The sequence below is a fragment of the Tamandua tetradactyla genome, chromosome 18, assembly GCF_023851605.1.
Source record: "Tamandua tetradactyla isolate mTamTet1 chromosome 18, mTamTet1.pri, whole genome shotgun sequence".
In the NCBI taxonomy this organism is placed as follows: domain Eukaryota; kingdom Metazoa; phylum Chordata; class Mammalia; order Pilosa; family Myrmecophagidae; genus Tamandua; species Tamandua tetradactyla.
The window spans coordinates 27,723,926-27,743,268 of NC_135344.1; the positions used below are offsets into that span (position 1 = coordinate 27,723,926).

At 36.8% G+C, this 19,343-nt stretch overlaps 1 pseudogene; it reads right to left on the minus strand.

Annotated features, from left to right (window-relative positions):
- Window positions 1-11,914: 11,914 nt before the first annotated feature.
- Window positions 11,915-14,216, minus strand: LOC143662576 (putative E3 ubiquitin-protein ligase TRIML2 pseudogene; annotated as a pseudogene).
- Window positions 14,217-19,343: the final 5,127 nt, after the last annotated feature.

Consider the following 19,343-nt stretch of genomic DNA (forward strand, 5'->3'; position numbering starts at 1 on the left):
ATGGAGCCGATGCCTGCAAAACCCTTCTGGGAAACAGGTCTGATACCTGTCTCAAAGTCCTGGCCTCACAGGTCACAGGTAGTAAAGAAAGTTACTTCCTGACAGGACAGGGACCTTAGCAAATTTGGGGGACCTCAAGAAGAGAAGATTTCATTGAAATTTGTAAATGAAATCCAGTGGAGAGAGTGTTTTGGGGTTGGTTTTTTAGCCTTAGGATGAAAGAGTTACTAAGACAATTTAAAAAGAGCAACTCAAGATATCCTATGACACTTCCAGACCACATTTAATTTTATGGCCTGAGTAGTTGCTCAATACTATAAGGCTCTACATTTGCAGTGCAAACTCTAGGAGCCTATATGGTTAATTAACACTCTTGTGGTACCTATGGAAAAAATCAGGTAAAACCTAATGTGACAGTTCGAATCAGTTGTATATCCTAGAAAAAACTAAGTTATTTAATCCTCATTCAATATTGCTGGGTGGGATCTTTTTTATTGTTTCCATGGAGATGTGACACACCCAATTCTGGGTGGCAACTTTTGATTAGCTGGTTTCCGTGGAGATGTGTCTTCACCCATTCAAGGTGGGGTTGCTTACTGGAGCCCTTTAAGAAGGAACCATTTTGAAAAAAAGCTCAGAACCAACAGAGCCCACAACAGCCAGACACTTTGGAGATGCACAAAGAAGTCGCCCCCAGGGAAGTCATTGAAGAAGTCTGGAGAGAAAGCTGGCAGACACTGCCATGTGCCTTTCTGGCTGAGAGAGAAACTTCGAATGCCACTAGCCTTTCTGAGCCAAGGTATCTTTCCCTGGATGCCTTAGTTTGGATATTTTTTATAACCTTGCCTTAATTTGGACATTTTCATAGGCTTAGAACCATAAGCTTGAAACTTAATAAAGTCCCTTTTTAAAAGCTGTTCTGTTTCTGGTATATTGCATTCTGGTAGCTTTTACAAACTAAAACACCTAATAAGGTGAACCTTTTCTTTTTATTAGCAAGAATATACTTTGGAGATTATTTATGATTACTAGGGGCTGGTGGGGTAAGGGAAGGTAGAGTGGATACCATCAGAAAAAATCAAAACCAGGGGTTCACAAATGTTTTTCTGTAAAGGGTGAAGATAGTAAAAAAATAGTAAAATAAAAGCCTATTTTTCTACAAAGGATAAAGATAGTAAAACTAAAAAATAGTAATAACAAAAATAAATTAAATTAGTAAAAGAAAACCTTTTTTCTGTAAAGGTAAAGATAATAAACATGTTAGGCTTTGTGGGTCAGATGGTTTCAACCAGTATACTTTGCCTTTGTAGCAGGACAGCAAACATAGACCATAGGTGAACCCATTGCACAAAACCTTATTTAAAAAGCAGGTAGTGGGCTAGATTTGGAACACAAGCCTTAGTTGGTTGACCCTGGTCTAAACCATGGAAATAAGGGCAAAAGAAGTGGGCAGAAAGTACTTTCAATATCATATGGGAACAAAGGTCACCCAAGGGTTTTCTAGGGCAGGGGATTTAGTTCATCTCATTCTGTATTATTGATTAAAAGTCCCAGATTTAGTGAAGTTACTTGTTAACCTGTAGACTTTTACTCCATAGAAATTTTTGTTTGGTGGAACAGATAACCTCAAAAATTAACCAGTTCATTCTATTTTAACATTTCTTTTTAAAAGTGCCAAGGTATGCCTGATTTCTTCACAGCTCTCTGAATTCTGCCATTACATCACTGGTATCCTTTGCTAATTAATGAGTCAAAGAAAATATTTTACACATGTCCCTTTTGCCTTTGCCTGAGAGTTATGATTATACCTTTTGAAATTATACTGTAACAAAACTTTGTGCTGGAACACTAGCAGCAGGCTGAGAGCCAGAAGACTGGGCTTCTCCTTCCAGATCTGACACATGGTGATTGTCAGCTCTGCATCTGACCACTTGGGACCTCAGGCTTGTCGTCTCTAAACCAAGGGTGTTGGACCAAGATTTCAAAGTCTCTTCTAAACCTCACTTTCAATATTCTAAAGCTGGAAAATTTGAATCCATAGATGGAGGCAGAACAGTATTGAAACAAAGAAACGTGAGCATTCTGAAAAGGACTAGAACAGACTTGGAATGTACTAAGTCATTTTATTGCAATAACAATTAAAGAGAGATCTATTTGAAATGGAAAAACACCATTTAATGATTACTTTGCCAAGCAACTGCTCTTTAATTGAGCCATTTGTTCTTCAGATGGGTAACTTTTGACATGCCCACAGAATGACACAAGATTTATGTCTTTCCTAGAGTTTTATTCTTGTCAAGGAATAAAATGGAGTCACTCTTTTCAGAGAGCCTATGTGATGCTCAGATAGTGTCTTTGCCATTTTTAGACTGAGAAGTGTTGTTATGGATCTGTAAGGCAACTTTGTTCTAGTTTGTATTTTAGACAAATGGAAAATTCTAAATAACTAAAACTTCCAAACAAGACATGGGAATGGTTCATTAAGGGTCATAAAAGGTTCTATATTCTAAGATTATTTTAAAATAGAAGTGAAAAGTATAATAATAATAAAAAGGACATAGATAAAAGCATAACACCACAAATATTGATAATGCCAGATTAATCATTTTGGGATACTATCAATAATCGACTTTGTAGGTACTTATTTATTTTATATAGAGACAAAGATAAGCTATATTCAGAAAATATAGGATATTGTAATATAGCCCACCTTAAATACAGTTATGAGTTTATATTAAACTTGAAAATAACATTTACACAAGTCATAGTGCATAATAGTTATCAGAGTGTGCCCAAAAGAAATTTGCTATCACAATCAGAATTATGGATTTATTATTAGCTAGACGATTTGAGCCACAGCTACTCTAAATTGGTTTTTTTTTTGTCAAGTAGATGGAATTGGGTAATTTTAAGGATGTTCAGTTTAGGAATCTGGTTGTCTTATCTAAACTTTTACTCAGTAATCCATGTCCAACGAGATGCACAGATAAAGGTGGATGATATGAAATTTTAAAACCAATGATGTTTCTAAATGGAATCAACTGAGATTTATTCACCCACTACTGTTCTGTGTCAATTAGTATTTAACAAATTTAAGCATTTTTTGGAAATAAACTTTTTTTAAATAAAATATTTCTTGATGTAACTATGAAGACAACAGAAATCACCACTGATTTACAGCCATTATTGATTGTGTTGTATGGTTGCCAGTAGGAGAAACCCCATTAGCAGTCTGGAAATTCCATAGAAAACATATGCATTTTAAAACCGGAAAGGAAATGGTTGAAAATGTAAAAATTCCTTTAGTGAACACATATAATTTCTGTAAAATTAATGAAATTGATTCACAATTTGAAGTTAGAAGAGTTTGTAAGAGAAAAACTGTATAAATTGTAATGTATTCTGCAAGTACTCAAAATAACATCTTCTCAAATATTAGAGAATTGAATCTATATGCCATTCAAAATATGGGAAAATGATCTTTTTGTGCCTTTTCTTCATCTATGAAATAAGACAGCTTTCTTAATGAAGGCATTTTTTTTAACAGTTTGGTAAGCAAGGTATAAGGAGGCAATAGCAGTGTGATGTACTTTCATTAATTACAGGCTATATGTAAATTGCAGGCAGTGTGAAAAGTCTTATTGATGACCATCATAACTTTTTGGAAATTTGAAAGTAGGCAGCGAGGATGTCATACTTAAATCTGAGATGTATTAAAAGTGTGCTTTGCTGAGCCACCTTCTCCTAATGTTGTGGTCATTTGCTTAATTACAGTGGCACCTATGTAATTTAGACAGTCATACCAAATATACAATGAACCACCAAGATTCATTATATTCAATGCTTTATATAAAAGATTATAGGTTATTGAGACACCACGGCAAAGAGTAGGCCAAAGGTTTTCTTACTTGAATTATTCAGCTTAACATAAACAATAAACTTCTATTATATAAAACCTCACTTACCTTTTCTGAAAATAAAGGCTATATCGTGTAAAGTGAAATATTCCCAAACTATTTCTACTGTATTTTTTCAGGATACCTACAGCCTCCCAGATGACAAGAAATATTAACGTATCAGAACATTTTTTATCACTTTACTATGCAGTGAGTTAACCAATTGTTTCCATGACAAGTTAGATTCAAAATAATTCGTTAGAGTTTTACGAACACATGGCTTACATTATAAATATTTTAATAATATATGAAGCTTACAAAGAAATCCAGTGTTTTGGATTTAGAATATCATTTAATAAAAATCATGGAATTTCAGTGTCAGAAGGTACCTTAAAGGTCATTTAAATTCAACTGCCTTTTCCAAACATGAGTCCTTAATTTACCCTTCCTAAAAGGTAGATGCTCACTTAAAGGTTTTATCACTGCCAGATAGAGAGAGAGGGTAGAAAAAGAGGAACAAAGATTAACTGAATACCTCTGTTATAAGTGACAGACTTAAGAAAACTTATGAAGTTTGATTCCCCAGCCAATATTCTTGCACATACTGTTTTGCCCCAGTACAAGCATCACCACCCCTAATCAAACCTACTGAGCTCCATCTCCCTTGGGCTTCTACTATTAATCTAGACAGAACCTCTTTTTTTCTGCCTTGAAGTGCAAGTCTCACCCTTCTTTCATGTCACAATCATTCAAACTGTTGAATAGAGTCATAAGAAATAGTCAACGACATTTAACTCTTCTCTTCTCCAAGTAAAACATCCTCTACTCTTCCCCTGAAAGGTTCTAAGACTTTCCCCCCTACTATTTGCTCTCTTCGATACGATGTCTGTGGATTTAGAATCCTCATAATGGCCAGAGCCCATAGCAGCACAGAGAATCATAGGGCAACCCCCACAGAATGGTAGAATATTAGCACCATACATATTCTAGAAATTTTGTCCTTTTAATGTATCCTAGGCATGCATTAGTTTTCCATCACCTTGTCACTCATTGAGTTTACCGAGGATTCAAACTTCTGCTTCCACATATGTTGTTATTAGGTCATGGTTTCCTTGAGTTAGTTGAATTTTTGCATGCTTATGGAAAACATTTTAATTTTCTCTTTGATCAGTAATATATTGTGAGGATCAGCCAATTATTATTACTTTGATTCTGATTCTGGCATCTGACTTTTGACTTTTAAAAAACTGCCCAAATTTTTACACATTATGCATCCTAATCATTTGGTACAGAAATGTTTGTATGAACAATTATATAAATATGTTATTATATTTTTACCTCATAACATTTAATGGTAAATGAAAAAAATAAAAGTGCAGATATAACTGAAAAGAAACATAGTTGTCATAAACTTAATATAATTAAAGCAAAGTTGTACATTACTTGGTATTTCAAATGGACACCTAGTTCACTAAGAATTAAATTGTAAAAGAAAAAAGAAAACAATTATACAAGCTGCTGGATGTATATTTCCTTGAAGATTGTCCCAAAAATTGAGGCGCAGTTAGGGATTATATACATTTTTTTACTTTTCTGGGAACTGTACTCTCTTAATATAATATTATGATTTTTAACTTTTAATTTTTATTTAACTTTTAACTTTTAAAAAAACTTTTTTGCATTCAACATTAGTATTATTTTCATGATTGTATTATCTTTCAAAGCAGCAGACTTCTTTAACTTAGTATTTCTTTTAGCTGTTTTGTGTTGTATTTAAAGCAAGTATACAAACCAGAGTTTTTCAAATCATAATTAAATAATAGAACAATTGCTTTAGAAAATGACAAAATAATTTCCTAATATTAACATCCAAATGAAGAACTAAGACCCAAATAAATTAAATTATATTTCCAAGGACACAGATGGAGAATGACAGAGCTGCAGGCAGGCAGACTTCAATGGTGGCAGTCCAAGGTTAAACAAGTTTGAATTTTATGTCCTGTCTGAACATTTTCCACACCCTTTCCACCCTTGTGAAGGACCATTGGTCCTTTCTTGTTATGGCAAAGATTTTATCCTGAATTTGCCAATTTTCCTATGGCTGTCATTCTGGAGGATTCTATCCTCTTCTATAAAATGGGAAAATTAAACCCCAGACCCATTAAGGGTTTCTTTCCCCCAACCATACTTCTTTTCTATGGCCAGCCTCTTTTATGCTTTTAGTTTAGTTTAGTTTTCTATTTTGGATTTTGTCTGATAAAGTAGCCTCAACTAAACCAAATTGATACAACTTAAGATTAATTTCTGCTTTAAAATGAGTTGGGAAAAACATAGTTAGGTCTCTCACCTCTCACCTCTTACCTCTCTTTTCTTGACAGAGTGCCCATATATCTTTTCATCTGCATACTAAATAAACTTTCTACCTGCTTGCTTAATCTGTACTGTGCCCTTGAATTCTTTCTAATGGCAGAGCCATGACCCTAGAAACTCAATGCTGGCAACATATGTTGGCGAGCTAGCCAGGAGAAACTTACCATCTCGATTGGTAAGTTATGGCTATTGACTGGAGGCTTGCTGTGTGTTTTCACTTTTTTCTTCTCACTTGACTCATTGTTATCCTTCCCTATGTCCTCATGCAACTCTGTGTCCCTAAGAATCTGGGGACTCTGATCCAGCTCCCCCAGGACATAATTTCTTTCTTGGGTCTCTGAGACTTCCCCACATCCTCTCCTTTCCACCCCTCTAGGACCAGTTCTTATCCCTGCTCATCTAATTGCATTTCCTTCCCTTTATAGACCCTTCCTCTTGCTAGATCTATTATTCTTTCAACCTCTTCAACAGAGATCCTCTCCCATCCATGAGAATTTCCTTCTTTCTCCTCTGTCTGGCTTTAGTTGCCTTCTGTTTTAACTTGTTAAGCTGTTAGTATACAAAGGAGGGATAGTCATAGGATAATGGCATAGGAATATTACATATTCCCATTTCCACTGGGAGGAATTGGAAGGAACACAGGGGTTACCAGACTCAAGCAGTTCTGAAAACTTTGCAGGGAAAATTCCATTAATTTCAAAGTCTCAGAGCCATTTATCTTTGGGATTTTAGAAAGCAGCAGTTCTACCCTTTCCAAGGGCCTATGCAGTGGCCCGGCTGTCTCCAAATGCAACCTTGGCAGAGATTGGGGAGATAGCCTTTATCTCAGCTATGCCCTCTCCAAATAACAGGGCTGAATCTAGGTTTTCTGCCCTCTCTAGGGTACATGCTCAACCCCTCCATAAGAATGGGTGGCAGCCAGGCTCTCCCCAGTCCCCAAGGAATGTGCTCCATCCTCTCCAAGGCTTGAGGCACCATTCTTCCAGAACATCCAGGTGGAAGGCCTACTCTCTGCTTTCAGGGAAAACTCATCCTCTCCAAGTGCTTGGGTGGGTCCATGCTTCTGGCCTGAGGTTTCTTGGCTTCAGATCTTAGCTTCCATCATTCTGCCTCTAAACTTATTTTTCCTTCCATTTGTCTCTTTTCTGTCCCTTTTAGTTCAGACTGGCAGTGGTTCTGTTTATACAGATCCTATAACACTCTTGTTGGTTTTCTACATAGTATGCAGGGATCATAATCATCAGACAATAGGACCTTCCACAAATCCTTCCTGGATAACTCCATCTCCAATCCTGGCTTTTTCTGAAATGGCTGACTGGCTCCAGCTTTGGTTAAATCCTCACATCAGGCACTATTCTCTGGGGTCTCCCTTACTGGAAGACCAGAATTTTCCAAACCATCAGTTTCTGGCTTCTTTGTTCCCAAGAGTTCAGTTCTCAACTTATCTCTTTCCTGTTGCATTTCACTATAAGCTGCAAGGAGAAACCAGGCTTCACTTTCCACATTTAATTTGGAAATCTCCTCTGCTAAAATATCCAAGTTCATGGCCTTTAAAATCTGCCTTCCAGCCAAAACCAGTAGTCAATTTTGACAAATGTTCTGCCACCTTAAAACAAGGATCACATTCCTTCCAGTTTACAATAACATGTGCATCATTTCTGCTTAAGGCCTTATTAGAAGTATCCTTAGAGTCCACATTTCTACCAACAGTCTCTTCAAACCATTCTAGGTCTTCTCTAGCAAGCTCCTCACAACTCCTCCAGAATCTTCCCTTCATCCATTTAAAAAGTCATTCCAACATGTTTGGTATTTGCAGATTGCAGCAGCACCCCACTTCTCTGGTACCAAAATCTGTTTTAGCTTGTTAAAGCTGCCAGAATGCAAAATGCCAGTAATGGGACAGCTTTTAAAACAGAATTAAGTTGCAAGTTTACAGTTCTAAGGCCACAAAAATGTCCACATTAAGGCACAAACAAGAGGTTACCTTCATTCAAGAAAGGCTGATACCATCTGGAACACTTCTGTCAGCTGGGAAGGCCCATGGGTAGCTTCTGCTGGGGTTACCAGTTTCTGGTTGCCTCTCTCAGCTGAGAAAGCACATGGTAACATCTGCTAGCTTTTCCTCCTCATTTAATAACCCTTCCCCAGGGGTGTTTTCCTTCTGCATCTCCAAAAATCTCTGGCCGTGTGGGCTCTGTCAGCACTGAAGCTTTTTCCAAAATCGTTCCCTCTTAAAGGACTCCAGTAAGCAACCCCACCTTGACTGGGTAGAGACCTATCACCATGGAAACCATCTAATCAAAAGTTTCTACCCACAGTTGGGTGGGTCACATCTCCATGGAACAATAAAAAAAAGATCCCACCCAGCAATATTGAATGAGAATTAAAGGACATGGATTTTCTGGGGTACACGACAATTTCAAACTGGCACACCTTCTGAGACATTCCAACTTCTGCAACATAGGATCCTGGGCAAAGGATTCTTGAACCAAACAAGGTGTTGTCTTTGACATTCTAGGGAGTCACCTCTGGTTTATGCCCATGAGAACTGGGTATTTTCCAAAGGGAATGTCTCCTCTCTAGACCTTGAATTTTTAGTCTCTATTGAGACCTACTGTGGCCAAATATAAAGCTTCCTTTTTTTCTCTATTATTCTGTTTTTAGCCCTCAGGAAACTAGAGAACAAAGAGATCCCAAGGAGTATTTTTCCTGGACTTCTATCAGGTGGGATGGGCCCACCCACCTCAGGAGTGTAGGTATAGACATCTCCTGGGGAAAAACGTCCTGAGGCTGCCCAGTGACCTTACTCCCTGTGTTCCCAAAGCATTGAGCTGGTGGAGAGGAAGGACTTTTTAAGAGTGTTGTCCAGGAATTCTCCAGGGCAAGGCCTGGGAAAACCCCAGAAGTGTAGGTCCAGATATCTCTCAGGAAAGTGTCCAGAGACACCTGGCAACTTTACTTCCTATGTTCTCAAGACATTGGGCCAGTGGAGAGCTCTGACATGTGTTGGGATGCCATGTGGTCACACTGGTGCTGGTGAGGCTTCTCTCTTACCTTTTACAGAGAAAATGGAAAATGCCTACAGTCAATATAAGCTAAAATATGGGAAAGCATAGTCCTCAATGGGACTCTCAATAACAAAACCATCCTCCAGTCAGTAAAAGATAGGGAAATTAGTCAGAAAGTTCCTATGCCCCAATGTTTATAGCTCTCTCTCAAGACAAGTACATGAGAAGGATTTATTGCTTGTGTTTTACCCAGGTCTTAATTTCTATTAGAGGAGAAGATCTTCTTAATGATCCCCTTTTAAAACTTGTTTTCTAAAAGGCATGAGAAAATGTACCACCAAGCCAGTTAATTGTAATAAGCTGAAGGAGATCACTCAAGAGAAAGAGGAAAACCTGGCCCTATTCCAGGGGAGGTTATTAGAAACCCTAAGAAATTATACTAAAGTAAGCCCAGATTTCCAGGAAGATCAGATTTTTCTGAGCACCCATTTCATCAGCCAGTCTGACCATGACATTTGGAAAAAGCTACAAAAGCTCTCCATGGACTTGCAAACTCCCATTAATGACACTGCCTTTTGTGGTTTTAACAGCTCGGACAAGGCTGAGGAGAAGAAGGCAATGAGAGGTAAGAAAAATACCAGAGAACCCCCTCAGTTTATTGCAATTGCTATTAAAAGTGCCCTGTCCTTTGAGGTCACCCAAATCATGGCTCCAAGCCTCAAGGACCTTGCTTTCAACTGTAGGCTTTTAACAATGAGGATTTTTTAGTTTACAAGCGTATAGTTCTGAGGCTCTGAAAATGTCCAAATCAAGGTATTGACAGGGAATCCAATGATACTGACTCCTCTGTTACAAGACAAGACACATGGCAGCATCTCCTTATTTGCTTTTGAATGGCAGGGACTTAAGGATAGGAGTCTCACCCAGCTCACTTAGACAGTCCTGCCCCAAGGGTTTTGAAATAGTCCCCATATCTTTAAGAATGCCTTAGCAGCAGGCCTTACTGTCCTCCAACTGCCTCAGAGTACAGTCTTGCAATATCTTAATTCTTTGAACTACATATTGCTAGTATGAATTTTATTTGTTGTAGTCATTACTGACTACCAGCCTTGAATAGTATTCGAAAGTTATAAGGAGTTTTTGAAAGTGAATTTTGTTTATAATAATAAATGTGGACTAAAATTAAATAAGCTTGTCTAAGAATATATAGTTTTGTCCTAAAATAAAATGGCTAGCTTAAATATGTATGACAAGACTTGAATGAACATGTTTTCTCTCTGTTAAAATAATATAGACCGTTGGTCTGTTCTTTTTTTTATGTTTTGAAATATTGGACAATCAGGTTTATTTTAAAAAATCTAATTTACTTTGTCTCACAGAGAAGTAGAAAAGGATACTCAAAACATGTATTTTAAAAATATTCACTTTCCCCCCCAGTACCTCCTCTCCACTCAGACAAAACACCAGGGAAATTAAATTATTTTCAATTTGGGATGATAAATGTTCATAAGCCTTTATACTCAGCATCAGTAACAGGATTAGCAATAGAATTCTGTATTCCACAGGGCAGTAGGATGAAACCCTCAAATCTAAAGTCCTGCTTTCATTCCTGATTATACCCATTTCTGCCACTGTTATTTTTCTCTCTAATTTGATTTAAAATTTTGTTTTCTTTATCAGAGAAGTTGTGAGATTAAAGAAATCATTCATAAAATACAGGATTCCCATATATCACCACCACTGCTGCCTTGCATAGGTGTGGAACATTTGTCACAACAGGTAGTACTATAACTATAAAATATGCTATCAACTATAGTCCAGGGTTTAACTTAGGGTTCACTGTTTGTGTTCTGTAGCTCCATGAATTTTTTAAAAAAATTTATTTTCATTATGTTACCATATACAGAATTGAACATTTCCCCTTTTAATCATATTTAAATTCATATTTCAGTGCTATTAATTATACTCACAATGTTGTGCTGCCATCACCCTCATATCAAGGCCATATAGAGACACCACAAGAAAAGAAAACTACAGACCATCATCTCTTATGAATATAGGTGCAAAAATCCTCAACAAAATACTAGCAAACAGAATCCAACAGCATATTAAAAGAATTATACACCACGATCAAGTGGGATTATCCCTGGTAGGCAAGGATGGTTCAATATAAGAAATCAGTTAATGTACTATACCACATTAACAGAATGAAAGACAAAAACCACATGATATTCTTAATTGATGGACAAAAGGCATTTGACAAAATCCAGCCCTCCTTCTTGATAAAAACACTTAGAACACTAGTATTAGAAGGAAACTTCCTCAGCATGATAAAGGGCATATATGAAAAATCCACAGTTAACATCCTACTTAATGGCGAAAGACTGAAAATTTCTAAGATATGGGACAAGACAAGGATGTCTACCATTACCACTGTTATTCGATATTGTACTGGAAGTTGTTGCCAGAACAATTAGACAAGATAAATAAAAGGCATCCAGGTTGGAAAGGAAGATTTAAAAAAACTTTCCCTATTTGTAGATGACATATTTCTATAAAAAGGAAAGTCATGGAAAATCCATAATAAAGCTCCTTGAGCTAATAAATGAATCTGCCAATGTTTTAAGGACTATGTCTACAATACTGAATCTAGACCTAAGGACTCCAGTTAATCTGGACATAGATTACATTTCCATTCTAAATTCACAATCCTGTGTTGCATATGCATTTGTTATTCACAACTCAGTTTAATTGAAACCTCTTCCACTAAATGAGGATCGAAAGCCACAGGAATGCAAAGTCTCTGGGATAATGAACCAGGTTCCAACTCAAAGGCAAAATGTCTTTTACAGAAATGCCTTCACAAAGTCATGCTTTCTGGGTCTCTCTGCTTTGTAGTTCACACTAAGGAAAATTGTGGGTTTAACAATAAGACCACAAGAAAGAGCATGAGTGGTACAGATGGTGAGACAATCTGAATTCATGCTTTCATTTGGGATACAAAGAGAAAACATAGGCCTGAGGCTTCCTTGAAAGGTAGGATGAGAGAAATTGTAAATGAGAGATCTCGCTGTCACATTATAGAAAGACAATTTTCCATATTCATAGACCAGGAAAACTCCAACTTCATGCACTTGCTTCTCAGGGAAACCCCTTTTAAAGGAGGAAAGACCTAGAAGGTAAAATCACTCCCTATAACAGATCCTGTGAATAAGAATTTATCTTCAGAAACTTTGGGTCTGTCACCCTTTTAGCTTGCAGAGTCCTTGTAAATGTGCTATTGCCACTTTGTAGCCTTTTCTACTTCTACCTCCCAGTAATGCCTCCCTGAGGGGAAGCTCTCCACATCCAGCACAGTGGTACTGAAGTCACATCTCTTTGGGCTATCAGGTACATCCTGGGGGCATTTCTGAAACTCACACTTCTTAGATCCTCAGATAAAACTAGAGAGGGATGAGTTGCTTCAGGATCCAAAGCTATATGTCTTTGGAATACTCTCAGCATTTCACTCATTCCAGTTATTTAGCCACAACTCAGGTGTGTGATATGGGCAGGTTCTAGACACTGAAGCAGCAGGGATTTACTCCTTTACAAAGAATATCTTACACTCTGGAGCAATGCTAAGGCAGGTTTCCCACACTTCTTCTCTAGTTCTGTGGTGATCCTTTGATCTGTTCAGAGACCCTGACTCTACTCTCCTTCAGTTTGTTCGTGTTCTCTTTTCCCACACTGTTTAGTCTCCTAAGCATCTTCTGGAACTTCTCTAGCTCTCTGACAAACCCAATCAGGTGATTCAAACTGGCTTCTCTCATACTCAGGTTGAATAAACATTATTGCAGTCTCAAGAGGTTCATCTCATTATTTGCATTCAGCAACCAGAACCTTAAACTATATTCAGTCTCAATCACCTCTTTGAAATTCTGCTCCTTTCCCTGAATAATCACCATTCGTTCTTGCTCATTATCCAAAATCCAATTAGCTAGTTCTAGTTTCTCTTTCAATTGTGTTCAATATCTCCTGGACTAACTTCCTATATTTTGCCATCACAGCCTCTTCTACTCTGTGCACCATGTGATTCTTGTGTTCTTGGGACAGGAAACACTTGACACAATGTGGGATTTGGTCCTCATCACAGAATAGCTGTGGCGGTTCCAGGTGTTTCACACAGTAGTAATCTTCTGGGAAATTTTTTTGCTGTAAATGGGGGCTGAGCTTTTTGGATATCCTGGCATGTGTTGCTTGTTAAAGATAGGACTGTTTGTTTCTGATGTGGACAGGAAAAAGATTGGCAGTTTTCTTCTGTGAACAGATACACTTGACAACTGCTAGATCGACAGTCAAGCTGCAATGCCCAAGCAAATGGTTTATCATACAAGCACAATGGTTTGGCTCATTCTAGACTCCCCAAATCAAACAAACCTTTGAGAGCCCTTCTTTCTTCGTAATCCTGAGTATTTCCTTTAGGGAAAACAGCTGGAACAAAGAGACTGGAGGGCTTTTATGTGTTCAGTTGCTTCCTCAGCCTCTCTCTCTCTCTCTTCCCTCATCTGGTAGGCAACTGTGAAGCATTTTAAATCCTATCCATATAGTTAGTCTTGGACAGTCTGTTGGTCTGTTCTTAATGAAAGGTTACAAAAGGTTTTTCTTAACTATCTGAATACTCTGTCTAAATGTTTATGCTAAATTAACCTTACCATCCTTTACTTCAAAAGACAAGTCTTCTCACTCTTAAAGGAAAACTGTTATAAAACTTTTCTCTCACCTTCACAAAAGTGAAGTGCTTAATTAGCTTAACATTACATAGGTAGTGCTTGGGAAGTATTAACAATAATTTAAAGAGATTTTACATCCTCTGGGAAGCTAAATTTTATAAGTAAAATGTTATTCATATATTTAGAGATTGTACATAATTCCTAAAACTTGACAATGTCCTCACTGTCCATGTTTTTCCTAATACCAATCTGTATGATGTTAGACAACAGTTTAATGTTGTTAGTCATGGTTTTAGTTAAAAGAGAAGGCAAGTATATAAATTATGTTCCACTGCTTAATTAATGTAACTCTACTAAATGTATGAAGATAAAACAGGATAAAACTTCTGCTATGGTTTGTAGTTAATGACCCCAATACAAAACAACTGTCAAATGTTTTTATTTGTGAAAGTAGCTTCATTTAAAAATGCATATAAGAAAATTAAAACTCAATTTGTAAGCTCTTACAGCAGTAACATATATTCCTGAGCTTTAACTGTTATTTCTAAATCCTGAGATGCTTTCCTTTTTGTATAACCTAGTGGCTCCCTAGAACTTTAAGTATCTTTGTGACACCTAAGACTCAGAATTAAAGTTCTCCAACTCTGAAAGTCAGCATTAGTCCATACAGCAACATGTGAATGGTGCTGATCTAGTTAGGGCTAAGGTAAATCAGAATACAGGATAAAGGATAATATTGTCTGTATTCTAAACTTTGACATCTGTGTGAGATCGAAAAAGAGCCAGAGTATTTTAAGATTTGCAAAGTCCTTTAAAGGACTAGAGAAAAAATGTGAAACTATTAAACTTCACCACCTGGAGAATTTCTACTATTCTGTTAAGCAATAGGAACTCCTGATTTAATAAGCTAAGTCCTCCATCTTGAGGCTTACCCTTAAGAAACTTATTTCTGTAAAAGAAAATCTAAGCCTACTTCTTCTGATTTAAGCTCTTTTGTTGCTCAGATATAGTCTCTCTCTAAGTCAAACTGTACAAATAAACTCACTACCTTCTCCCTACATGGGACATGATTTCCTGGGGTATAGGTCTCTCTGGCAACATGAGACATGACTCTCAAAGATGAGCCTGGCCATTGCATTATAGGATTAGTTGACCAAAAAAGGGAAATAAATTCCAGTGATTAAGAAATTTCAAATAAGTTGAGAAGTCATTTTAAAAGTTACTCTTACGTAAATTTCAGTCAGATTTTGCAAATTGCTACCATATGCCAAGCCCCAACCAATACTATTCCTGAAAATTCTAAGAAATACCCTGAGCTCCATCTCGTTCCTGTTTCTGCTCATACCACATATACTGCAATTTTTTTACCCAGTTTGTTTCTTCCAGGTCAGAAACCTTCACAACAGACTCCTCTTCACCAGAAACTTTGCTCCTGTCCCCATGCTCAACCGGCCACCCTCAACAGCATAGCCAGAGACTACTACACACCCACAAGTAGGTTCTGCAACCCACTGACAGCTTGAAGCAGCTACAGAAAATAGACCATCAGCCCAAATTCCCTTAAAATTAAAGGGAGCCAGAATTCTCTGAGGGTGAAATTGAAGCAGGGTTAGAATTAGGGTGGCAGCCAGCTGATGAGCAAAGGGCAAATTCCAAGAAGTGGTCAGTCTGCAAGGAGAAAGACATCTCTGAGAAGAACGGCAATAAACGGCACCTGGGGCCAACACACCCGCCTGAATGAGCCATCTACGATCCCCAGCATCAACAAAGGAGGAAAAAAGAGGGGCAGTAAAATAGTCCATAAAAATTACAAAAGAACAAAAATCTATAAAAGCAGATCACTCCACAGTGTTGGGGCCTCCCACCTCTCACCTGTCTCTTCTTGCAAGAGAGCCCACATGCCTACTACATAAGCTTGCTTAAAAAAAAAAAAAAAGAGAGAAAACAAATTAGACATTTTTGCTGCTACACCTAATTGTCTTGTCAAGAACCACAGGGGGAAAGGACTTAAAATTTACACCATGGCAAATTCTCAGTTTAACAAAAATAAAATACGGCAATTAACTGCGGGAATACACGTGTTTGGATGTGAGTTGATCCAGATACCAACAAACTGCTCTCTAGGTTGCTTTTTCAACCTGACCCTGCACCTGTGGGGTGCTCTAGGTGGTGTATGTTCACCTGGATGAACTTGTCAGGATGTTCCTTTTTTTTTTTTTTTTTAAACAGGACTGAGCCCAGTCAGCGTAGTCCTGCCAGGACATATGTCCAACCTCCTTGGATGTAGTCCTCTCAATCCAGAATTTCTCGAGAGGAACAGCACCATAGTTTTTCCTCCTCAACCACTGTGTTGGTGGTTTCTGAGGAGACAAGAAAAATCAATTATGTCTAACAAAGCTCCCAGATTTGGAAAGAATACCCTCACTTTTCATGGAGCCCATGGAGTACCTGTCTTTTTCCCCTCAACTGTGGTATATGAAATCACCAAAAGAGCATAAAGAAAAAGGGCATAAAATAGTAAGATACTTATTTATTTGAACAGGTGTGCAAATAAGTGAATCTATACATTACAGCACTCTGTAAGTCATGATGGAAATTAAATTTGCTCCAGATATTGTCATGAAAACCCAACATAATCTCACTTTCCTCTTCTCAAAACTCTGTAAAGTTTTACTACTAGGGCCTAAAGGGTAAGCTGCTCAAGAATTCCAGGTTTACAGATGACATGGAATAGATTTAAATTGCAGCCTGTTGGGTTTCTAAGTATTCACTCTTTCTACTGTGACACTCTGACTCTCATTAGCTGGCTGGCCAAAGTTTTGACAAATCACTTTTTCAAGGAGTCTTCCAGATAACCTAATATAGAAAAGCCACCAAGTCATTCTTAATCATAGCATTCTCTTTTAAATTTCAAGTTAATAATTATTAGGCCTGTTGTGGCTTATTTAACTTAATAAATTATAACAATAAAGTAATTCTAATAATCATGCATTTGGTTGGTAACATTCGTTCTTCATTATTCATTTCCTACCACAAAGGATGAAGACTATGAAATATGACAGATCTTATTTACTGCTCTAATTCCCATACCTGGCATTAAATAGGGGATCAATAAATATCTATTAAAGAAAGATAATTACAATATATTAACGGTTGTGTCCAAAGAAGTTTTATACTTATTTCAAAGTGAAAACTACAATTTCATTACAATTTTTGGAATAACAATGCTCATATGCAACTTAAACATCTATGGGATCATGATTAATATGTATAACTAAGTTTCCTCAAGATTTTTTCTTCATCTTCACTAAATAAAAGATTTAAAGAGAAGAAAATTTCATGTTCACAGCAGTATCAGTTGTGTGAATCAGGAGGAATAAGTTTTAAAAAAAGCCTGGATAAACGTGCTTGTCAACAAATGTATTACATTTCATATTGTTAATTTGCCTTTTGTACTCAAACATTAAACCTCATATATTACAAAGCTTTCTTCTGTACCCACAAACTTATTTCTTTATAAGTAATATCCAATCTGAAAAGAAGACCTTTGCTTTCAAGAAAAGTTTTTTTTCTGTAAGTATATGGAAAATAACTTTTCCCTTATACCAAACAACAAAATACTTATCCTTCCTAGATATGAATCACCAATAGCATGCTCTCAATCCTTTTCTATAAGTCTTTTATTCAGTAAGGGAGAATCATAATTAGGTTTAAAAAGAAAACTTCAAATTACAAATAATTCTTATTTATTGAGATTTATCCAATCTACAAACATGAAGTACCTCCTTAGAGCTTGCAAGGGAAGTCACGGCAGCTTCTATTAGGAGGCATTTTTCTTAGACAAAGCATAGATGTTCAGAAAACAAAACTAGACTGCAATGCTAGAACAAGTTTTGCTGATGCCTCTCATCTCCCTTTATATTAACTCCTTCAACGTGGCTCGGAAATTCACACTTAACATCAACCTCATTTTATCCAGTAGCAGCAATAATAATGTCAATGTTATCTTTTACCTTCTCTTTCTTAAATATCATGGTTAAGTATTCTATTCATATGAGAATCTTTACTATGGAGTATGTTATGCCTTCTAGAAGAAAAGCACTGCTGAGAATGAAATTAGTGTAACCAGATTTGCTACTTGCTGAACCTCTTTTAATTAAAAATACATAGGTAAAAATTAAGGTAGAAATGGCTTGTTTACCGTTATTCAGTGATCTCAGATAATATTGAAATTTTCCTAGATCTCTTGGGCAGGGAGACTTCCCACGGCCTCAGTGGATTATCCCCAGGGCTCAAAATCACCAGATAATTACTACTTTTAACACTTTAGCAAATTAGTCTTAGCCTCTGCATTTTATCCTTTGGCTTAAGCCCTACTTGTTTGACCCCGGTGCTGGTATACTGCTGTTTATTGTTTTCATTTTCCTCTGTCAATGGAGCTTAGCCAATGTTTCACAAGGTTTTTAATTTAGGAAGAAAGTTCATGTTCCTGAAGAGTATCAAATTATGAATAAAATCTATGTTCTCATTTTCCCATCATCCTTGAAGCCAATGACTCTTTAGACTCAACATGTAATGAGGTTATTTAAAAATTATTTGTGATAATATATGTATGACTATGACATTTAACTGAAATTTAAGTCTGCAAACAATTATATGTTGGGCAAGAATTTTTTAAAACCAAGTTTGTTTTGGCGTGGGCAGGCACTGGGAATCAAACCCAGGCCTCCAGCACGGCAGGCGAGAATTCTGCCACTGAGCCACTGTTGCACTGCCCAAAAACTAAGTTTTAATTTGAAGAACTGTGTCAACTTTCCAGCCTTGGAAGAAGAAAACTTTTTTCCTTACGGAATAGGCTGGGGAAACTCCATTAACACAAAGTTTATGGAATATAAAATTTGTGGTGTAGGATAGTGCTATACCAACTCAAAAATAAATTTTAGAAATTACTGTTGCTTTTAGAAAACACTGAAATTCTATTACTACACCAACATATTTCCCTAGCTGCCTCTAGAAGCAAGGTATTATTTTCACAAAAGATTTTCCTGCTTAAGAAATATTATATATAGCAATAATGTCACGTCCCTTTTTCCATATTTATATTCATCTGCACTTTAAGGATACTTCAAATAAATGATTACAACCATTTGCAACATTACATACATATTCCAAATATAGTTAACTTATTATATAGTAAATATTAGTTGAGAAAACTTGAAATATAACAAGTATAGAACAAGGCTTAACTCTCCTTTCCTTATGGCCTTCTGTCAATCTTTCTCCAACCAAATAAAATTTTAGAAGAGTTTTTAATACATTTTCAAAAGTTTGATATTTAAACACTTAAAAATCTCATT